This window comes from Vanessa atalanta, chromosome 1 (genome assembly GCF_905147765.1).
Source record: "Vanessa atalanta chromosome 1, ilVanAtal1.2, whole genome shotgun sequence".
In the NCBI taxonomy this organism is placed as follows: domain Eukaryota; kingdom Metazoa; phylum Arthropoda; class Insecta; order Lepidoptera; family Nymphalidae; genus Vanessa; species Vanessa atalanta.
Genome location: NC_061871.1, coordinates 7,113,136 through 7,132,796, shown reverse-complemented (window position 1 = coordinate 7,132,796; position 19,661 = coordinate 7,113,136). Strand labels below are relative to the sequence as shown.

The 19,661-nt window shown below is 30.7% G+C and overlaps 1 protein-coding gene across 4 annotated transcripts in view; it reads left to right on the top strand.

Annotated features, from left to right (window-relative positions):
- Positions 1-11,008: 11,008 nt before the first annotated feature.
- Positions 11,009-19,661, top strand: part of LOC125067192 (band 4.1-like protein 4) — a 35,801-nt gene continuing 27,148 nt past the window's right edge. For 3 of the 4 annotated variants that reach the window (XM_047675663.1, XM_047675655.1, XM_047675637.1), the window contains exon 1: positions 11,060-11,381. The gene's annotated coding sequence lies outside the window, so the exon portion shown is untranslated. Of the gene's footprint in view, positions 11,030-11,059; positions 11,382-19,661 lie in introns of those variants that run through there. The other variant, XM_047675646.1, reaches the window with a different exon arrangement.

Genomic DNA, 19,661 nt, shown 5'->3' with positions numbered 1-19,661 from the left:
TGTTGTAATAAGATTAAAATTAGTAATTTTAATAAAGTTCTTTTAAATTTAATCTTTTTTAAGATTTATTAGCTGTAACGTTGTCCCAATCCATTTTTATTTTTGGTATTTGGTAAAACTGTCAAAATAACAGTTTGAACTAAATTTATTTTTTAAAAATATCATAATTAAACACATATATAGCACCTTATTACCGTCATATATCATATAAAATTTACTAATATTAAATTTAAGTCGTAATATGTTAACCAGGAAATTTATTAAGAGTGTTTATCCCACGCCTACGGTACACGAGTTTATAATCACAGTCTAAATCTAGATGATATCATACCCGATCCGGGTCGCCTTGATTACTCGCTATTGTTTTCATGTCGTTTTTAATTGTGATGAAAATTTGACTTTTGAACGAATAATTACCATTTATACTCTACTAGCTAAATTTCGCGCAAGTAAAGAAAAATATAAATCGCAGTACTTATAAAAAGCTTTACCTACACAATACAAATCGTCAACCGACATTTTACTCCTACGAGGGGATTAATTAAAAAAGGCAACCAATGTCCTTCCCTGGGATTCAAACTAAGACCTTACCAAATTTCATCTAAATCGGTTCAGCGGCTTAATCGTCAAGCGGTTACAGACAGACTTACCTTTGCATTTATAATATTAATAAAGATATAAATATATACACGTGTATATTGCATCTTAATATTAATTTGCTTGATTTGTGAGTTAATATGGAATGTCACTTATATAAACATAATTTCGATGCGATGTGGCAGACATATCCAAGTTAGGTATACTGCCACAGGATATTCCGCCAGACGGAATGTAGTTTTTTATAAGTTATTACATAAGTATGTTGTTAAGTAATCGTCTATTTGAAATGAAAATGTAACATATATGTACTTAGAAATGACAATATTATTTTAGCTTATTAGCATTGAAGGTTTTCGATTTATATTTGACTTCAAAAATTGTTATTATGTTTGACGCCTATTGCTATTTTTTTCTCAATATTTATGTTCACTGATTTCGCTTAATTGGCTTGACCGATATGTATTATATTAAAGTGGATCCTGATATGATTTAGATAGAAATGGTTAATTTGTTTGTCATCTTATTTGATTTATTTGTTTTATTTTGCGTATTTTAATACTTCATGCAGGTTATGTAATTCACCAAATACAAATTACTTATAATTTACATTTTAAGTTATATTTTATTAATTTTTTTTTACTTACCCAACAGTTAAGGTCTCCTTACATTCTTCTGCTTCCCAAATTACTTCACACATAAAAATATTCATATATTGTATGGATTTAAGCTCCTATTTGACACTTCTTATTGGATGTAGATGAACACTAAGGAAGGATTTTTCAAAATTTATCTCAGAAATGACCCTTAGTATAAAAAATTGTCAGTTTTGACGCTAGAAATATGGAAATCGGTGTGAAGGCTTCTTAATGAAATTTCTAGTTCTAGTTCAAAAAAATCGATAATTAATTCATATTTTTTAAAGTAAGAAATATAGATTTTGCTTTAACTTATGAGTAAAAGACAATTATTACAACGTTTTCGGAAATTCATCCCATAAGGTGAATAGGGGATGAAAGTTTCCAAGTGTCAATATTATATATATTATTTTAGTTAAAGAGCAATATTAATTTCAGCTACAACGATTGAACACAAAAGCAAGTTATTCTTTGATAATGTATAATGATAATTTGTTAACTAAATTACCAGACGGAATACTAATGCAAGCTACTTGTTTGACAATTGTTATACAGATTGCACGGGACTATGCAAAGTAGCAAGTGACTAATAACACAGCAATCTATAACCATATAGAGTGAATAGCGCAGATATAACTATACCTAACATAGAAATATTGTATATTACTGTATTGTATCGGCTTTTGTATGTAGAGAGGAAAATTTATTTTAGCTGAATAGGAAATTGTTAAGATTCTCTAATGTTTATTTAAAATAAATGTATCAATTAATAACCAAAGATCTTTGTTTTAAAAACGAATTATTTATGTAATAGTACTTACTTTTGAGAAGAAGGTTTGAAGTCTATTCGACCACGTTCCAAAGCGGGTTGGTTGGTACGAAGAACTTTATCTAACGTATGAAAGTTTGCTAGCGATAATCTTCTTCACGGGCGACTATGTAAATGGATTATAAAAAACAAATTAAGTACATGAAAACTCTGCGGCGTTGACCCGAAATTTTCAGTTTAGATTCATGAGTTCTAGTCTCTGGGCCATCTAGGCATTTCTTTAAGGTCTTGCTGGCGCTCTCGACTTCGTTCGTCTTAGTAGTAGGTCGTTAGGTGTTAGGTCCTTCCTTAGAGTTCAAGCTTGCTTGATACCAAATTTTATTGAAATCAGTTCAGTGATTTATGCGTGAAAGAACAACAAACAGAGCTACTTTGTCATTTATAATATTAGTATATATTAAAGAAGTAATATTAAACGTTTCTTCAACAAATATACAATATACATGACTGTTTAATTCCGATGTAAAAGTGTCTTTGTATTTAACATATTCTCGGTAATATGGTTACTATTTAAAAATGCGCGAGAATGTTATACATGAGTTTTCCATCAGCGGTACATTTACAGCGATGTCGTGGGAAAAATTTACAACTATTGTTTTCTCTGACCTGCTAACAGACGTTTTTGTTCATAAAGTCATACCGTAGTTTTGAAGCTTTGAGTTATACAGTTTTGCATTTTTAAACATTTTTAATTTTTATTACATTAATAAAATTAAGAATAATGTTATGAAATGGCATAGAGATTACAAAACTAATCAGTCTAATACAGTCAGTTGACCGCCTAATGTCAGGTTGACTGCCTCGTTGTTCTAATGGCTAGATATAAGGCCGAATATCCCGAAATCCTGGATTCAAACCGCAGGTTGGGCCGATAAAAAATTATTGGGATTTTCCAAAATAATTTCTTTAGTTGGTTTTGGTTTTGGTCTTGTTGGATTTGCCATCGCATCCGATTATAAAAGTGATTAAAATAGAGAGTGCACTTGGGCACTATAGTACCTATGGCCTGGCTAATCTCCTTTGGGATTGGCCGCTGTTCACCATATTGTCCACACTGTCAGGCTATGCACAAAATCGAATCATAGATTGTTACATACTACTGTAAAATGTCGATGCTGTCGATGACGGACCTCAGTTACGTTTATAGAATAGAATTTTTGAATTAATATAAATATAGACGAACATAAGTAAAGTACGCTCATAGTCATGTTACAAGATTAAAGCTACCACTAGTACAGCAAGAAATTTAGTAGTTACCCTTTTCCCATATTGAATTTAAATATCTCCTACAAACAGTTAAATCTGTACTACATATGTCCTTTATAGGAAATCAATAAATAATAACTTAACTCTTTTTTATTATTTATATATAATTGTATTGTGTGATAAAACTTATCTATAAATGATTTATTCTTGTAATTATACAGTATTTTGCCCCAAGAACGATACCTATATTGATTTTACATTTATATAGTTTTTTAACTATTTGCGATACTATTTTGGGACAATGTTCTCTAATGAAAGACTTTCTTAACCCAATGTTATACAGACGTAACGTTTTTTGGATTGCAATTTTACAATTAAAACCTTTAGATGACAACTTCAGGTATGAATTGCTGTTTCAGAAAAAAAAAAACATTTGTATAAAAAAATATTTTAATTGACTGCACTGGTTCTTAACAGAGCTGAGAAATGTTTATTTTTACCTTTATTTATTAAATAAGAATGCGTCGATATTAAAAAAAGAGCTTGATTTAAGTAATTTACAAATCAAAATATGTGTTATTTATTCAAGTAGGCTCATAAAAGCATTTTTAATCATCATGTTAAAGTATTGAATTAAATATAAAGTCACGACCGGTTCGGAAAGTAGATTCTACCGAGAAGATCCGGCAAAAAACTCCTTTCTACTATTTTAATCCAATTTAATATAATACGATTTTAAACTAGAAAACCGACTGCCTTGTTTTCCTACGTTTCGTTTTAACTTGAAACATTAGCAAAGGGAGGTTTCTACGATTCAATTTACACCTCCTCCAGTCACCTCTTGATTATAGCGGCAAGAGTCCTTCACAATGGTATACAGTTTCATGATGGGAACGAGGCAGAAGTTCCACTCGAATGAGCGCTATGATGCCTATCGACAAGTGTCATATCACCGTTATAATTACATGTACTTACGTAGCGCCCGCATCCGATTGCTATCGAGACTGTGTGAACGTTTGTTTATAAACGAGGCATTAAAATTTAATTTTCATATCGGTAATATGATAGATAAATTATCTGTATGTCTGCCGCTTATCATGACTACGTTAAGTTCTAGGGATATACTCCTGTTATTCTCATTTTAAATAAATAAGTACTAAAATTATATATAAAATAGTAATTTCATAAGATAAAAGATAAATTATCTGTATTAAATTAAATATTAAATAAATGTTGGACAACATCACATACATTACTCTGAACCCGATGTAAGTAGCTAAAGCACTTGTGTTATGGAAAATCAGAAGTAATGATGTTACCACAAATATCCAGACCCAAGACAACATAGAAAACTAATGATCTTTTTCTACATCGACTCGGCCGGGAATCGAACCCGAGACCTCGGAGTGGCGTAGCCATGAAAACCGGTGTACACACTACTCGACCACGGATGTCGTCATGTATGTCTGTCGCTTATCATGACTACGTTAAGTTCTAGGGATAAACTCCTAATATTCTCATTTAAAATAAATAACCGCTACAATTATATATAAAATAGTAATTACACACGAATGAATTAACGGGTAAGAGTTAGTTATTGTAAATTTATATTTATAATAGCTCTTCGCAACGACTTAATTCGCATCAAATTATTTTTTTCCATAGGACCTGTGTCTCTCCGCAAATCTTGTAATTTATATGCGAATTGCATTACGAACGGTTCAGTGGTTTAGTCATGTTTGTAACAAACAGACAAGAATTACTTTTGCATATATAATATCATTCTGATTATTAATTCTGAGAGTTCATTTTAAGAAAGTCGAATTATCTTTTTATATCAACACCTTATAACACGAGTATTATTATAATATATAATAATATATATAATATAAATATAATAATACGGGTATATAATAGATAAGGAAAAGTACAGCAGTTATGGCGTGTTTATAATGTATATGTACTTATGTATGTATAATAATTCTTAATACTTTTTTTCTAACGTAAAAACAAAATCACATCGATTCCAACAGGTATGACCTTGGTTATGCTTCAAGCTTATTTATACTGATTTATAGCTTCACGCGAAATTGATTTGAAACAGATTTAAACAACAGCTTGAAGACATCGCTGGAAATGAGTATTTTTCTATCGATCAACAGTTATTTTATCCTATTAAATATAAATCTATATTAGTTCTTTATGCGTTTCATAAATATTTATCGGTTTGTGATAACACTTTTGTATGTAGTTCTGAGTACGCCTGCCAAGGTGCCTGGCCTAAAGATTAAAGAAGCATGATTTTTCTGTAAATATTTATACTTCAATATAGATGTCGTATGTAAATACTTATTTTACCGAAAACCTGGGATGATAGCAAGTAATTAATAAAATTCAAGAAATCATTATATATATTTTGAAATTTATATAAATTAGTTACAAGACACAAAGAAAATTATTATTTTTATATATTATAATTAAATAACAGCCAATGTCACATGATTCAACTAAATTTTTTCTAACTATAAAAATTTTTCATCTTCAAAGTTCTGTTAAATATAATTAAATTTTCCAGCCCTAAGGAGCATTGAAATACCAACGCAATTAAGGACCCTTGAAACAATTTACTTCTAATTGTTCTTGTTCATTTTGCCCGCAGACTGTCTGCGATTTCGCTTTGATGTGACGGAATAAAAAAGGAAATTTTACTCCAATTAAAAATCATTTAATATGCATAACAGCTTTTCCAAAATTATAAACCGTAGTTGACTTTGCTGGAAGTCCTTTGTTAAATTGTGTACAAAGTACGATAGATAAACAAAATAATACAATAAAATGAGTATTTATATATTAAGTCGATTCATATAGATAAGACTGTTTTATAAGTATTTCTCAATGAAGCTACTCCTGTATTAAATTTAATATTGATGACTAAAGCCCGTATTCAAAAACAAAGCATGGGCATGAGGATTCACCGTGCGCCCGAACGCTTAAGGTCCGCAATTTTAATTCACAAACTGTACTTGAGTGATGGGCAATAAATGTGTCGTTTAAAAGGACGCTTGTGTATAGTTACTCGGCAGTTATAAATATTACGCAACGCAAAGTGTCGGTGATAGTGAAGAGACAGTTGTCGAGTTGCCGTTTTATTTTATACTTGAGATTATTATTATTTTTTAATTTATAATTACGAGTTGTATTATATCTACGACGAAATATTTCATAATTGAATTTGAAATTATATTGAATTTGAATTGAATTGATATTACACAATTATAATCAGAGGCATTACAATGATTCGACACTTTTAACAATCCTAGAATAAGTACTTTTTTAATTCAAACTTTGAAGATTATATAAATGAATATTCTGTTAAGATACATATTTAATTTAATTCTCGCAGACAATCCGTAGTCACCTCGGTCTGTAGTTAATGTATAGTTAGTAGCCATAGATATGCGAAATCAGATATTATTGTAGCTGGCTCGTTAGTTTAGTGGCTAGTTTAAGCCAAACCAGAGTAGTAAGAACCTCTCCAATAACGTAGATTACGATTTCTTTTTTAATTTATTTTATTATAATGTAAAATACTGTTATAGACCCAAACTCTATAAAAAGGGCAATACTACTTTTAAGTTAGCCGTAATGACTAATTATGATTATTATGTTTGAATGAATCTCATTAAACCGTTTGATGAACTCTAATATTATCCTTATTAATGACGCATTTGTCATTGTTTGTTATTATCAGTATTGCGATATACGTTGCGGTCTCAATACGTATATCGTAATGAACGTATAAAAGAACTTGCTACATGCCCGACTTTGTTTGGGTCAAATTAATATTACTTTTTATATAATTCTGTTTTTGTCTTTATCAATATCATAAATATAGCACATTTTTATGCTTGATATCACAACTGAACTACTAAAATGATGGAAATGTTTGATGATTAAAGTAAAAGTATCCCGGGGTTATGTTATAGGTATATCAAATTTTCAGGATATTATGTAGACTCTAACGTAGTTGCAAGGTGCAGGCACCTATACCTATATAAGCGAATACTATAAAAAAATAAGTGTCACACCAAACAGGTTTTACTCTCCCTTTCACGATTATATAATCAATAGTTATTAAAAGGGTCTAAAGTTCTAAATACATTGAGCTAAATTTACAAGCCATCAATGCTTTTTTCTTACACTTAAATTTGTGTACTGTAACGAACTTATAATATTTGTAAAGTAAAGTAACAGACTCTTAATTCTCCCCTTTGAGGAGAAGGTTTGTAGCGTATTGCGACACGCTGCTCCATTCCGGGTTGGTGGATACACATGTGGCAGAATTTCGTTGAATTGGGCACATAAAGTTTTTCTTACGATGTTTTCCTTCATCATCGAGCACGAGATGCAAAAAAGCACAAGCACACATAGTAAGCAAATGAAAGTTATCGGTTAAGATGCACGCGTTCTAACCAATGGGCCATCTCGGCTCTTTATAAAAAGTAATTACAAATATTTTACGACACATTTGCAACGAATAGAGTTTATTATCTACTCATATATTTACACCGGCTACATTCAATTATACACAAGCACAACAAACAAACTTTATGCTTATAACATTAGAATTATATATTACCTATGAATACTTCGTTTGTGCGTTCTACGTATTATTTGTTCAATACGCGGAATATGTCTCATCATTTACTATAACATATTATCATTATATACATGCAAATCATTTAATGAATTATATTTTGACCGATTTTGTATGTGACTAATGAAACTGTTTTTCAATCGAATAGGACAATGAGAAGAAGCGATTTGCAAATGCGAATGTAACAATCTAATTGTCGCCTAACCGATTTCTTATTGCGAGAAGGTTTTCATTCTATTTTTGAATTAATGGAATTCAAAAACGTTATTCGAATACAGTATTTTTGTTATCTTCTATATTAATAATTAAGTGCAGGACTACGATAGATCCGATCGAAACCTATGTACAATTATTATAGATCGTTAAAAATAATGATTTCCAGTCAACAACATATATCCACAAAATTCGTATAATCGAAATGTTTCGATATTAAATCTATGAAATTCTATGACATAACAATTCAACTATGTGGCGGCAATATTTGACGATTACGGTTGCGTCCAGAAAGCTATATAAAGAATGATTATTGTTAGTTTTCACTTTTCACCACATTATAGATATTTGATAATCATAAATCAAATAAATGATAATGATTAGATGAAAAGTAAATGATAAATCGTATTTGTTAAACATCATATGTTTCACTCAAGCGAAGCTTGGTTTTCATCTAGTATAGAATAAAATTATTTGTATATTTTGTCTTATTTAATAAACCAATTGTGGTTTTAAACATTTTCAATATTTTAGTTACTTATTAATAATGACTTCACAAAATGTTGTTATTTATAGCGTTTATTGTGTTTAAAAACAATATTATTTTTCTTAATTTAATTTAAAAATAGGTCACAGTTATACATTTAATTGGTTTTACGAAGTATTCATATTATAATTTATATGTTTTTAACAAGTTATTAATTATAGAAGCAGTTGCGAAAGAAGATAATATTACATTTTACTAACCTTTAGTTTCAAGTAATTCTAAGATAGCCTTTATAATTTTCGTATAATAAGTATACTAATTAAGATTACATAGGTTGGGCTGGTATGTACCCAGACAAACTTTATTATCAACCAAACCAAAGCTACCCAATAAAATGGAATTCAAATAGAATTTTAAGTCTTAATCTCAAAGTTTTAGTTTCGTGAAGTAGTTAAAAACTCAATTGGCTTGTGGAAGGATAAGAGAGAAAATTAAATCGTCTAATTAAAAGTCTTCGCAAGCATCGAACATCTTAATTACCAGAATATCTTTCATGGCTGATGACGTATAAGTGAATCTAGGCCGGACGAAGTTTCTGGACCAGAAAGGACATTACCCAGCCATTGTTCTACCACTTGAGTTGCATGAGGCGACGTTACGTAAATAACAAGCGATTCCGTCTCTGTAGTTTATGCGTCTTTTAATGCTTATTTAATGTATCTGTAGCAACAAACATGACAATAGTTGTTTGTTTTGAACCGTTTCGCTTTACTAATTGACAATTTTTGAGATTATATCATTCTTCCTTTGTTTAGTCTTTATGTTGTTGCGAAAGAATAAGATATATAAATTATTATTTTGGATATCTGATTTTGATATTATCGCATAAATGATTACGTTTATCAATAATGCTGGAGGAAAACAAAAAAAAAAATTAATAAGTTTGGTCCTTTAATTTGCAATCCAATTGCGTTTTATGTTCTTTGAATCTTTTGTGTCTCTAACTTCTGCGATAACAACAAATCTTGAAAGTTAGATTGTTCTTCCGTATTCCATTACACGTTGTTATGAAAGAGGACCAAACTATCATATAGATTATACGTTTACTTATTCTATTAAACATTTGCATGACTTGCAATCTTATAATGGCTGTTATAATATTATACCAAAATATGGTAAGTTATTCAATTTGTTATTTTTCTTAAAAGTAGGTGAACGAGCCAAATTGGCAACCATCATCGAAAGATGAATAAAGTCGATACGATCAACGTTATACATCTTACATTAAGAAGCTTGCAATTACAATGGCTCACTTCAACTCCAATGAAGAACATAGCAATTAAAAGTATAACTGTTTGACAGCATCACAATAGGCCAGTTAGTGATACCCAGATAGGTCTACACAAAGTCCTCCTACCGGTAAAATATATATTCAATATATGAATACTGTTAAATGAAAATAGAAATAATATTTTATTATTTCGTGTCGGTTTCTTTATGGATAATGTGGTTTAAACTTTCTGTTAAATAATATCACGTTGTCTTACCTACATGTGTGTATGAGTCAAACCGACCTCACAGGGATTCTCATCGGAATATTAATGAACTATGACTAATACGGTAGTATACACGACACTTTTTCAGTTGAAACTCTTCATTAATAAACCTTCAAAACACGATCTTGTTTGTAAAATTAAACACAAAGCTTATAAAAATAATACTTAAACACAATCTTAACTTTTAATTATTAATTATAATCTACACTATTACGTTTCATTATTAATATTTACTTTATTTTTTTATTTACATCAAGGTGACCGTAAGATATATATTTTTTTTATTTGTATAATTTCACTTATAGGATTAACAAAAATGTTCAACAGTTTATCTTATTATTTTAAATGAAAATAATTATAATTCAATTAATAATCTAAAGGAAAGAGAACTCCTTCAAAACAACTAAATTAGTTATTTAAAACTTATTTACTATCTTTAAAAACAAAAGAAGTTTTAGTCATGCCATCTTTATTTCGATTATTTTAACTTCAAAACGACATAGAGTAGTACTAATCAATTGATACGACTCTACGTTCTCAAAGTTGAAACACTTCCACCGAATTCTAATGTATTCCCCGAGATGGCGCTGTAACACAAAAAAATATTAGATGACACTACGAGGAATGGAACTTTTACAAAGCTTTAGAGAACTTTTTTAACATGTTTTGCCATTATCTTACTGTCTATTTGAAGGTCAAAATCTAAATGATTCCTACTTAGCAGTTTCATGTCAGTTAAGATTTGCTTAAATTAATATTGTATTGATTACCATAGGTGATTATGATTTTTGTTTAGGTTAACCTCGATATGTGAGCCCCAAGCTAAGTTGTGAACGCGGGAGCACGGTGGGTTCGCAGCCGCCGGGCCCGCCGGCCGGCAGTGCATACTTGTTCGCCGCGGTGACAGGTGGCACGACGCCCCTCGCACAAGTTACTTGCGTTCGCGTATCCCATTCTTTTGTTTATAACACTTGTTGTGCACCTTACTTTATAACTTTTAAGGAAGCTACTTGAAGATAATTAACACATAAAAAAACTTATTAAAATGTTAACTTAAAAGTGTTGTGAAAGTGTACTGAGAATACCGGCTTCACTGTCCGCAAGTACAATTTGAATGCGAAATTGTCATAAAACTATGTTCACTATTCTCACATGGATAGAAGTGTGAAACGGAGCTGAGTTTTTGTTCTGGGATTTAGTAAGTACCTAGTTATCATATATCATCTTAAGTTTTTGTAGGCCTATCATTATGTGTAATCTTTCCGTTCAGCGAAGCGCATTAAGTGATATGAACAGGGTACTGATGATTGTTGTGTTGTATGCAGTAGTGGCTTTGGCAGCGGTCGTGGTCAACTATGGCTGAGTTGAACGCCCGCCACCGTGGCCGATGTCACCGCTCATCCGATCGCGACCACAGTGTTACCTCACCTTAGCAGTAATGATTCTATTAGACTCGATTTATCCACAACTGCACGCACTGTTTATTCTACATATCAAAGATGAAGTCGTAATCATACTCGTCTGTGTAGTTCCTTGAAAGAGCATTTGTTCTTAGTGTTTTGTTTAAATATTTTTAATTCAACGAGGTCTTGGTGGCCGACAACCTTTATTCAAGAACCCATTTCGAATAACTAAGTAGCTCACCGTCTACTTATTCAAGTGTCATTCAAATTTCGTGATCCTAATTCTAAGATTTCTACGAATTTTAATTGAATAAAAATAAATTTTAATAACTCATGGATTTATTTTGCTTTTGAAATTATTTAAAGCTTATATTGTATAATAAGATATAAACACGACGATTGAAAAGTTCAGTACATTATAAATCTTTTATATTATTCGACATTTTATCTATATTATATTGTTTCTACAATTTAATTGCATTGAATATTCTTTTACTATATAAAATTACTTATTAAGAAGTAATTATTAAGTAGTTTACTTAAAGTAGGAATTTCCGATTATGGCTTATTACATATATGTCACAAATTACAAACATACGAGTTTTTTGTGTATGAAAATTATGTAAGTTACATATTTTTATAGATGTCTTACATGAACATACACACGGAGATCGCCCTTTTATTCTAATAAGGAATCTAAGATTAACTGATATTAAATATCTTAAAATATATATATTTTTTACATTATTATTAAATATGTACGTATTCATGAAAATTATAATTATTAACACAATCTTTATAAATGAATTGTTTGACTTAAAATTCAACTACGCAAGGTTCGATGCTTTTGTTTTACGACTTAATCTGTTTTTATTACTTTAAAGGAAAGATAAAATTACCCTTTAACCAATTCGTGAACGCCAATAAAAATGTAATTGAACTGTAAATGCGAAATGAAATAGAATAGATACAATTTTTAAATTGCCCAGAGAAAATAACTTATCAAAATTTAAAGCGAATTAGTTTTCAATAAAAGTAATCATAGAACGTCCATTTAATATCATTATGGTATTACCGTGTCATATGCGACCTCAACAATTTGTAAATTTTTGAGGTCTACGATTATTATTCTGCTATATACCTATATTGTAAGAAATTTTTTGGGATCAAGTGTCTCTTCGCCCGTGACGAGGACAAGAAAATCCCGATCCACTCATCGAAACCCTGCACTTGAATTTCTCTTGATTCTTTTATCCATATAAATATATATTGAGAGATATCGTGGCAGCCGATTAACGATTCTGTTAGTGAAATTCTGAGTTGATTTCCAAATTTGCATATTTGTTTATTCTTTGATGTTTCGTTTGCATTTACGTAGATAATAAAATATACAGTTTATTGATCGTTCACATTTTTCTATTTACATATATATTTTTAAAATAAGGAACTACTAATATTCTTATTTACCAATCCATTTAAGCTTAAAACTTGTGTTAGGTTTGGGGGCAATAATAACTCAAGGTGTCAGGATCGATCTTGCGAATTTTTAGATTGCGAGGCGGCCTTTAAACCATTGTTGCTTAGCTTAAAACTCAAGATCAATCTACACTTGTTTTAAAATAATTATATAATTTGGTTGTATAACTTATTATATAATTTAATGAAATCTATGTAGCTGTTCCTTATTTTTGAGTTTGATTTAGGAATTCAATTGAGCAAATGGGCTACTCGAGGTAGTTTTTGGTTATAAACATTTTCACTTTAATAAATCTAAACTACTTTTTACATCGGCAATGATCCGGCAAGCTGATAAATCTTTGCTTTTATGGCCTTTGTACCTATAATTACATGTTTAGTGGTTGATAAAATTCGGTCTGAATGAGTGGGTATCACTATGAACATTATACAATAGTTATCAAATACACGAGTATAGGGATCTGTGTGAACACTGTCTCCAACTATAAAGTATTTCCACGTAAATATTTATAATATAAATTAATGTAATTAGGACCATTCATAAGAGCTGGTAAATTTTAAATTGTAAAGACTATAAAGACGGTCATGATAATTCGTGTTGATATACCTAAATGCATGTATTTCTTATTTTATAGAGCATAAAGTAATTAACTCACATAGTGCACAAGTAGATTACGTTCAATGTCAAATAACAGCAGTACAACAGTATCATGAAATAAGTATGACATTTAATACGATTTATATAGTCGGAGAGCATTCTCAAAGACAATATTGGACTCAAACATTGATGTTCAATAAGGATTATATTGTATGATAGAAAGCCTTTTTAAATGCATTGTATTAACTTTATATGAATATATATTATATTTATATGAATATATAAAATTTTTGTTGTCTTATCGATTTGAAATGTGTCAGTGCATATAATTAGAATGATATTAATATTTTGGTGCCATTAAACTGATCAAATGACAAAACCAGAACGTGGATAACTACCACTTCGAAGACTGCCATAGTTAAACCATCGTGTTGGAAGTGGTTTACTTTGTTTTGGCTAATACACATTACATAATCACAGGCACAAGGGACATAACATCTTAGTTCCCAAGGTTGGTGGCGCATAGGTGATGTAAGTAATGGTTAATATTTCTTAAAGCGCCTTCGTCTATGGGCGGTGGTGACCACTTACCATCAGATGGCCCATATGCTCGTCCGCCAACAAATGCCATAAAAAAAGAACACTGGTAAAGCTTGAATTGACTATCTTTAACAATTCTTGTGTCACTGTTCTAAAAAAAAATTACGCCATACACTTTGTTGACAGCAATCTTATTAGATTATACGTCGTATCGAGATGATAATATTCATATAAATTATGAGAAATGTATAAGAATCCCTTGTAACACTTTTATATAAAACTGTTAATTAGTTCCTCGATAGACGATAACTGGAACACATCGTACTGTGAGAAGTATATGAGTAAATGATTCGAATATGGACATGAATATTCGCGTCCATTCGGCAGCGCGGGTGCGGTGGGGACGCCGCCGTCGCGGACAATAGAGCCTTTGTTGCACAATGCCCATTTCCGATTACCAGATTGAATCGTGGCCGTCAAAGCGCTCCTGTTCCAATAATCGCAGTATAATATAGAATCTGTAAAATATTTCTGTAGCACTATTATAAGAAAGTGAACAGAATAAAAGCTTCATGTAGAATACTTAAGACATTGTTTGGAAAAAAATGATATATATTTCTTGACAATTATATTAATATATAAGTCTCTGGAACTGTCCGTGAAACATAGAGTCGTTATTGCTATCGGTGTATTGTAAATTATCGTCAAAAGCTATACAAATCTTGACAAACTTGCACGCAACAGTGGACCCCTGAATCATTATTTCGTTCCTAGTCGAGAGCCCGTCACGAACAGTTTGCGGTCAGAAACTTCCAATAGGAATCGAACTAATATCACTTCATTCGCTTCACGCTACGCTTCTCAAGTCTTCGTAAATTCTCAAAGTTTAGTTGTTATTTAATAGAATCTAATACGGTCGGGCGCATCATTCGTACTTGGTGTAACGATACCCACTGCTTCTGCTCATTGTTGCGAAACTTTAGACGAATTTGCGACGATCGCGTTTCATTAAGAGGTGTTTTGGTGTGAAAGGAACGCTTTTATTTCACAAAGGAGTGAATATGGAGCAAAGTTTTAGCGAGTTCTTCGTTAGTTGCTCGTTCACAGGTGAAGCCCTGCGCCATAATATTTTAGCGATTAATTTTATAGCTGAATATTATTTTACGAACTTTCATTTAACTTCAGCCGTATGTCAGAGTCAAATTTATAAAATTAATTTTAAACATATTCCAGATACACGATTGAACTCAAGTTACATACATAGACATAGACACATAAAACGATAGAGCTCATTAAAATTTCAATAGTTTCAATAAACGTATCAGATTGTATTTAAAAATATTTTTAAATAACTCCATATTATAAATATATTATCGCTGATAAATTAAACTGGATTTTTTTTTATTTATTTAAATATTTATTGCACAACATATAACATGTATTTCAAAATGGGGTTTATACATACAGTACGAGGAACTTAATTATAGCAAAGTTGTTATCTAGTAGTTGAGTTACAGATTATAAGAGCTCTAACTTTAAATCAATAACCCTTGTCTGTGTAACATGAAAATCCATTCATAGTTAATAGAAACAATTAATCTTGTACACGGGATTTCAGGGGCGCTTTAGGTCTCACACTCATGCATCGTTCATATCCTAATGCGCTGTGGGCTAAGCGGTCGTTATTAAAATTCCATTTTGAACTGTCGGCCGTTTTACACGAACTCAACTGAGAATCCTAATTTAATAACTGCAACTTTTTAATTAACGCTCATTTTAAAACTAACGAAAAGGCTAAGTACTAAGTATTTCCTCAGTCTCAGAGTTTCTATGTTTTATGCGAAATGTGTCGCTTTATTAAATGTAAATGAATTCGGCATATGATTATCCAGAATCAATGTCATAAGGTTTAATTTTAATACGAATTAATTATTATTTCACATAGCTTAGATATATATATATATATAAATTCAAAAATGTATAATACTTAATTATATTTAATAAAAATGGCAGAGTCCTACCACTAGCTTGAATTTCTGTAATTATTTGTAATTTAAAACCTACACAATATTTAATTAAATTTAATATTAAAACATACTTAAGACTTTTTTAGTACGGAATAATTTCACTGCTCTATAATAAATACGGCAACGGAATAGTTAATTCCCAGACGAGTTGAATTTTTTTAAATAGTGGGCGTGGTAGCGACAGAAAAGGTAAGCCTTCACATGGACCGCTCATCTGAGTTCCTCTGATTGTTATGAGAGCGATATCGCCGCGAGCTACCTGAGGTAATTTTAGACTCGAGAAATTACTCTTAATAATAAATGTACCTACTAATTTTAGGGGAACCAAAATGCTTAACCTCTTTGTTGAAACCGTCAGGATCATGTAGTCAGAATACATTATTTCTGACTCATTCGACTGGGTTTCTCTCCGATTTAATGTTCCCAAGTGTCTTTCCATTCCCTTTTTAAAATTCTTTGGCACTTTTCGTAGTTTAACATTGTACGACGTATGTCGCCAACGTTATATCATTTGCAAGCAATTCGCAAGCTCTGCTTTTTGGCTCTCATCCAAGTAAGCACTTGAATAAAAGTCATCTGTTAAGTTTGTTTCAAGGTCTATATTGGTTACTTTTATTACATATCCAATAAAGTTTTAACAATTCAGATATGCTTACAGATTTTACTAGTATTCTATAATAGAATACTAGTAAAATAATAATAATAATGTCTAAAAAAATGTAGCCTTAATATGACAAAAGAGAATATGGTAAAATAAGACGATTATAAAAATAACACTGTCGAGGTTTTTTTGGACTGGACGTAAAAACGCGCGTCCGGTAACTTACGGCCTCCCGGAACAATTTGTTTTTACCGTTTCGTCCTGCATTCATCCCACTCTTCGTTTATCTCTGGGGCTACATATGAAAATTCAATAATAAAGACACTATAAAATTTAACTTTAAAACTTTATAAAGACGCTGACTGCAGAATTTTAATAAAAGTAATTAATTGTCACAGTTCCGACGAACTACGGAACTAATTAAACGCATATATACATTTATTTATTTAGCGTAGTCTGTCTCGAGATTACGCTGTGTATGTATGTATGTATGTATGTATGTAAACATCTTTTTAACAATGTATATGGAACTGACTAAGTTGCGTGCGACTTATTGCCGTATAAAATTTGAGCTGGGTCATTTGACTTAATAGGAACGTACTTACTGGCGCAGTCAGTTCAATTTCGTAATTCAAGACAATAACGGCCCCGAAATTTGGTTTCCTTATCACTTTTACGTTAAATAAATTATTCATTTTCAGCAATTGTTCTCATTAAGTTGCTCAATTTTGACTTACTTCTGAGATGCTCATTGAGATCCAGCTTCGCCTCGAAAACTGTGTAGATATTAACTCCGTCTTTTGTTTTGCGTGGGGACTTATCTTACGCTTCCGTAAATTATATTACTTTGGAACATCTGCTAAATAATTATATCGAATACACTAGTGTAAAATAACAGTCTGCAAATGTCCCACTACTGGGTTTGGTTTATATTATTGCTATTCTACTACGCTGTTCCAATGCGGGATGGTGGACGCATGTGGCAATGTTTTTTTAACGAATACACTACTCGTGTATTTTTTTTTGTATTTCTTTTGTCTTTTTTTAGAACGTTTCGCACTTATGTTGATAAATTGCCGAAATTAATTGGGTTGCTAAAATGTTTTTAACTGCTTAGACAAAGCTTATAAAATTGTTTACGTTCACCGTTATTTATTTACGATACAATTTTATTTTCTTTTATGTTACAAATTTATTATTGTTACATTATTAAAATCTTAAGAAATGTTCTTGAATCTTTAGGAACTTAACCGAATAATATAATTATGGTAATTTATTTGTTTTATACTTAATTATATTTGAATATTTTAATATCTATACTTATATACCTAATACTATAAAAATGTTTATGTAATCGACAAATTCTGAAATCATCTACAATTAATAACCTATATTAAATTGCAGTAACAATAATTTATGAGTTTGAAATGATGGTATCTGTAAAACAAGCAAGAAAAAAAACGTTTCCTAGCTGTTTTATTTTATCCGCGTGCGCTATTATTAGAAAATAATAATACCCAAACCTTAAAATGACACGGTGGTAGATTTAGAAGGACTGTCCCTACAAAATGAATACAAGGCGGGCGTAGTCGCATCTTTAGCTTGTTGTATAAACTCTCTTCGTTTACTATGGCTTATTCTTACTTGTGTTTTGACGTCACGATGCGTTGACATTCGTGAACGTATTCTCTAGTCATTGTAACGGGTTTTGATTGACAGCATATATAATCTACATTTAAAGTGTTTGTTATGATTAATTGAACTTTAAGTTATTTGAAATATTATTACTCGTTATACAGCTTTCTCGTTATTTTCTATTGTTACTTCAAACATATACAGTTGTTATAAGTTAAACGATATGTTGCAGGCTTACTGCGTTAAATAAGACTTTTTTTATGATAAAATAAAATATGATTGGCAATAATCGATAAATACTTATTTATCTTAGGACAGTTTTTTTGGTTTGTTGTTTTAGTTATTGTTTGATTCAGTTTGTCATTTTGAGAGTTTTTGTAAAGAAACATAATATGTATATGTATTAAAAAGAATTATTCAAAAGATCTATTTTATGCTTCTATCAAGTTGACTGGGGTTTTAAAACCCAGCAAATAATTATCAATATAACATTAAAAATATATTTTAGATACGTTGTTTTTAATAAAATAACAAAAGAATGCAATAAAAAAGGAATAATTACACGAGCAACGAAACCGCTAGTTAAATTAGCATATACACTGAACTATCACTCTTGGACAGTGAATGTAAGTTCACAAGTTTACAATTGTGAGTTTTTGTCGTCTGATATAGAATTGTACATTAGTATGCGAGGTAAAGAGCACGTGACGGCATGCGAAGGCGTCCGCTCGCACCTTCGCCTATACTTAAATATGACTATAAATAACAGGCATACAAAATTGGATAACACATCAACGTAATTCGTAGGCTGGTTAATGTATTGATGTTATTAAATTGATTTTACTTACAACACATAGAAAGTGCTTGTAATTGGTAAATAACGTATTAAAAAAAATCAAGTAATATGTATTTATTTCTAGTTAATGATAAAGTTTATTTGGAAACTGTAAAATGAGAGAGGAGAAGGTACTATTATAGCTTACGTAAATTGACATTTTATTATTGGAATTTATCTATAGAGCAGATTTATTTACGTATCGTCTTTGCAACAACAGCAATATATGCTTAGAGTTCCTGCCTGCATTAATTGAAACATAAACACTTTAAACTTTTATTATAGAAGCACCGTACTGTAGGGCGTCATGGTGGTGTGCATTGTGTAATGATCTGTAGAATAAAAAATAAGTCCGTGTTCTTC